General features: G+C 31.9%; 1 protein-coding gene and 1 non-coding gene across 2 annotated transcripts in view; one reads left to right on the forward strand and one right to left on the reverse strand.

Moving 5' to 3' along the window:
* Positions 1-5,673, reverse strand: part of LOC108691188 (sestrin homolog) — a 177,489-nt gene that overhangs the window by 51,342 nt on the left and 120,474 nt on the right. The window lies entirely within an intron of this gene.
* Positions 3,054-3,126, forward strand: Trnaa-agc. Its single transcript has one exon. It is a non-coding gene; the product is annotated as a tRNA-Ala (tRNA).

Genomic DNA, 5,673 nt, shown 5'->3' on the forward strand with positions numbered 1-5,673 from the left:
TTTATATAATTCAGCAAAACCGTTTTTTCCGTGTAGAGATCAATGTAGCAATGTTGTAATACTGCTATTTACGTAACATATGCGACACAATAGAGCACTTATTTCGTAGATTAAAAGACTCGCAATTTGGGAAACGCTGGCGTGAAGCGTGTATATGACAGATGTGCACGTGGCGGAGACACGCGCACGAGGGAAAGCAATGCTGCAGAAGAGACCCGCCATTTCGGGCTTTTCCGGAAGAAGTCAGAGAGACGAGAAGGAAGGAGTCGGCGCAATTTTTGACGCTGCCGGAAAACGCGGTCTCGTTGTTACGGCCGCAATAACGTCACGCTGTGCCGAGAGCTCGTAGACTCACGGCCCGGCTATTTACTGGAATCGTAAAAACGCGAACAAAGGTTCGTTAGTAGCTATGTACAATAGTTTGCTGTCTCCTTTTACGAGTGTTACGTAAGGGTGGAGAGACAGTACGAGTAAAAGAGGGAGGTGTCGAGGGCGGTGCGACGCGACGTGGTGAACGGATCGTCGTTTTCATATGATGCGAAATTTCCTCATGGAATAAAAAAGAAATCCGGATGAATCGCCTATCTGATATCTACTCTTTTATTTACCGGGAAAAAAAGAGTCACTGCCGATAAACTCCATAATGAGCGCGCCGCTTTGTTTCCTATCATTCAGCGAGAAAGAACGAGCGATATTGATACGTCAGATTGAAAGTTCATTTGCGAGTTTCTTCAGAGAAAAATTTATTTATTTAAAAGCTTCTCGGAAAGAAAAAGATATTTAGATTTGATTAATGTTCATTTCCATCGATATAGATTAATTTTAATCTCTGTAACTCTTTATCTTTTTTAATTAAATAACTCTTCATCTTTTTTAATTCTTAGGCTCTATTTTGTAATTCTTAAGCTTGAATTTTTCATTTGCTGAGTAATCTAATAATAACGAAAAATTGAATTTTTCTATCTTATATAATTAATCACTAAACTGATAAATGATTTTCATAAATTGATAATTTAAAATTTTAAAAAACTTTTAGAAATGGCTTAACAATACAAAATATAAATAATAAAGAACATACAGCCACAATGCAAGATGTCTTTAACGAAAGTCATATATTTAAAAAAATTATTTAATATAATCAGTGGACGTTTCATCAAGTCTTGACTATTATCAGTACAATAAAAATATAAAAGATGTTACATTAAGAAGAATATTAACAAATTATATAGAAGAATATTTACGAATTATTCGCTTCCAGAATTGACAGTGATAAATTTACATTTGTTTATAAAAGGAAATTTTATTACGATATAGATTCCTTGTTACTTGAAATTTTGTAAGAAACTTTGTATGGAAAATATGGAATTTCCAGATTCTAGTTAAATTAAAAAAAAAAGAAAAAAGATTTATATATTACTTCTTGATATTGTATTGTCGAAAATAAGTGGTGATTATATTAAACAATTTTTTTAAATATACGACTTTCGCAAAAGATATTTTGCGTTGCGGCTCCTTATAATTTTGATTTTAAAATTGTAATATAATTATAAAATAATTATACTTAATAAATTGATAAATTGTAATTTTATAATTTTATAATTTTATAATTTTATAATTTTTAAAAACTGATAAGTAATTTTTTTACATAACATTACATTAATCATAGCTGAGAAAAACAATTTTTACATTATCAAATTAAGTAAGGTTAAGTCTAAACCACAAATTAACCAGATAATGAAAAACTGAACCTTAATGACAGTAACGATATCATTACATTTCATTGCGCAATTTTTGTACCATGTACTACAAAACTTGCACAACGACAATATATATCATTACTATCATTGAGACTCGATTGCACCAACGTTACTTTGACTGTGAGACTTAAAATTTTCACTTTCTCTCTTTAATATCGAAAGAAAGAGAGAAGGAGCGATAGAGAGAGTTTTAAACCTCGCAAATCAAAGTAATATTGGTGCAACCGGCCTAAGAGTTACAGAACAGTAAGTTAAATGAAAAATAAGTTGAATTGAGATTAAAGTTAATTCATTGATGAAAATAGACACAAGATTTTTAATTCGTAGATAACTTATTAATTAAATAAAGCATCTGAAAAGAAGATCAATATGATTAATCAACTTAGATGAATCATTCTGCATTCGATATCTCGTGCGTTTCACTTTGTACGCTATCGGCAATAATCATTTTTTTATAGCCTAAAAAGCGCACGTTCGCACGACGATTTTTATTTCTCCGCTAATAACAAGTTCTATTTTCGGTCCCATTGACAATGGATACTTATTTTACGCGTTTCCACGTACATAAAGGAAAGCTCGAAGAAACTGCGAGTTTGGATAAAATGTAAAATACAGTTATAATATATCCATAAAAAAACAATAAAATGTTCATGAAAGTGTAAAATTAATAGAATCGATGTTTTTCTTGATTTCGTTAAGCAATAATTAAAATAATCCGAAAGAAAGGAAAGTCAAACTCTGTTCGTAATAATGTAGAGTGCAATCGCAAGCTCATTGCAACAACTTTTCACCGCGATGCATGGTTTAACTGCAGGTGCAACGATCTGACACATATTATTAGTATGATTCATCCATGACTAATACAAAAAGAATAAGCGATAAGTCGATTGAACGGAGAAAAACAATAGAGATCGCGTTTACGCTATTTACACAATTTTTATGATCAATATTTGCGATAAAATTATTTATACATATCTTATCAATTCTAAAGCGTCGGATTTATTGTATTCTTTTTTCATATTATTTTATAGCTTTCAAAATATAAAGAGACATAAGATAATAAAGACTGGAACAAAATACTACGGCATGAACTGATGTGAATCAAATGCGAATCTAGTTGTCATGTCATAGAAGGAAGCCTACTGTGTGTCGGTTATGCCCATTATCGTCAGTCAAAGTGTAAAATGATGGATTCTCCTTAGTTCGCAAGATGTGAAGCATTGTTCAGAGAAAGTGTAACATCGCGTGTTACTTCGCACTGAAGATCTTGCACAGCCTTCCGTTCTCTTACACCAAGGGGGCGTAGCTCAGATGGTAGAGCGCTCGCTTAGCATGCGAGAGGTACCGGGATCGATACCCGGCGCCTCCAAAACTTTTTTTTTAATTGAAAAAGAAAAGTAAAAATCGCAAAAATGTATTAAAAAAATCCTATCGCATTAAAGGCAAGATTTTTTAATATCCCTCACGAAAAAAAAAAACAATTTTGCTAAAGAATCTAAAAATTAAGTTACAATATTAAATTCATAATAGTGTCAAATTATATCCAATTTAAGTTATTTTTTAATCATTTTTATAAATCGCCATTGCTCCTACTCCATATGTCATTAATTTATTATTAACTTAAATAAATAGAATTTATAACTCAATAGAGCCAACTAATTCAATTCTGTAAAATGTATTTTTTATTCAAATTTAATTTATTACGTGAGTATATACGTTAATACAAATGTTGGTTATTTTGAAACTAATCACAGAAATAGATTAATTTTCACACATATAAAAATTAAAAATAACAAAATGTTTAACTTAAGGATTTGGATTATTATTGCTCTCTTGATGTCTAATTGATATGTAGATACAGATCTAAAAATAATTTTGTTGCCATAAAAATAATTATGTAATCAAGGATAATAAAAGCTGTAGTCATAACAAGCAACTTGAACGTAATCATTTTGATAGTGTAATAAAATTACAGATCTGTATCTATTATAAATTTTTGTATAGTTTTAGTAAAAAAAAAAAACCACATATTTTCTGTATATTACACTATCGGATATATTTAAAACGTTTTCGAGCGAGAATAATTTCCCGCTAAAATTTTTGATATTGGAGATCATCGTAACGAAGACGATAAATCTGTAATCGCTCGAGTGGCACAATTCGAATTTCCTGCTGCGAAGCTAAAGAGAGGCGTGTGCACGGAGGTACCGTAGCAGAGAGATCCAGTAACGGTACAATATAATTCCACGAGATTGCGAGCATCGCCGACCACATTGCAGGTACACGATCCACGGATGTGATTTCCTCCGGCGAACTTTTCAACAATGCATGCACCGGCCTGATAAAGCGAGAGATATCCGTGTCAACTTGATGCACCGGGCTGCCGATCGTTTTTACTCGCGCTTCACGAAAACATCCAACAACATCTCTCACGCCAAGTGTATACTACATAATATCATCATATCTCTATTGACGACAGAAATCGAGGATGAACGTCAAAAATAAACATGCTTCTTGTTGCAAATTCGCGTAAAACAAATAACATATTATTGCCTTTCGATATTTCATCTTCGTCTTACGATAATTCCCGCCTATCGCTCTTATGAAATTATCGTAATTAATAATTCTAAAAAATTTAAATTATACGTAAAATATTATGTTATAAAAGTCAAACGCAAATAGTGTGCGTATAAATATGACGTAAATTAAAAAATTGAGATGGTATGAAGTGCGATTAAAAATAAATAAAATGAATATTTCTGAAATTGCGAAATTTCAAAATTATAATTTTGATATGATAAGTTTATTTTTTACCTTTCCTGCATTAGACTGCACTAGAACTCTCTTTTTAGCTTTCGCCAAATTAAACATATACCTATATCTCACTTAAAGTTCCAAATGTGTATACTACAGTGTATACTACAAAAAAACAGATTTTATTAAAAAAAGGTGACGAGATGCTATAAATTGCCGATCAACGTGACGTTTAGTTTTATAGCTCTTTTTCAGGGAACACTCCAAGTGTACGTGACGGCGTGTCATTGCATAATGTTGCCAGAATTACAAGCGCAAAGGCTTTGTCACGGTGTTTACGAGCAGCGATGGGTGATTCCGACAAAAATCACCGTCGAGAAAAAACGACCGAAGAGATTCGCGACTATTCCGATTGCAATACACGTCTCAATGCACGGGATGTCCCGATCGAAGATAATTTTTCTTTGCAGTCTAAGACAGGCTCTTAAATAACTGCTTGCATAACATTACAAGTACACACCTCGTGAGAGTATCTATAATCATAATCAGCTCGCGGGTATCTATAATCTGTTTACGAGCGTATCGTCTCTCGATGGTTTAATTGCTGCACTTCGACTCCGATAATGAGCCGCAACATTGTTATAACACCTGATAATGCAATTTGCAAACGAACGCGAAGACGACAAGGAGTCAGGCAACTGTCTGTGCAACATTACTTCGGAATGCAACTGTGCAAACTCCGTATGAATCTACGATCGTTCGCTTTATGCATATATCTATCCTCTATCGCGTAAATTATCTACATTTTAACATTTTCAGAACTTTAAAATTGGACTTCAATATACCCTTTCTATTCAAAAACTTAAGAATTCTCGCATTTGAACAAGACATGATTATTAAAAATGAAAAAAATCATTTGCTAATTATTAGTAAAATTTAGTTAAATATTACATTTCTCTTTTGCAACTTTGTTGCATTTTAATTCATTATGAAATAAAGTTGACAAGTGAATTCATATACAATATTTGCAATCCTGACATTTATTCTATTGTGAAAAATTAATTTTATTTTTGTATCAATTACAATTAAAAAATTATTTACATTTAGATACCTTTTTTCTAAAACAAATTTTTTAAGTATAATCACTGAACGGTCAATATAT

Source organism: Atta colombica, unplaced genomic scaffold, assembly GCF_001594045.1.
Source record: "Atta colombica isolate Treedump-2 unplaced genomic scaffold, Acol1.0 scaffold41, whole genome shotgun sequence".
In the NCBI taxonomy this organism is placed as follows: Eukaryota; Metazoa; Arthropoda; class Insecta; order Hymenoptera; family Formicidae; genus Atta; species Atta colombica.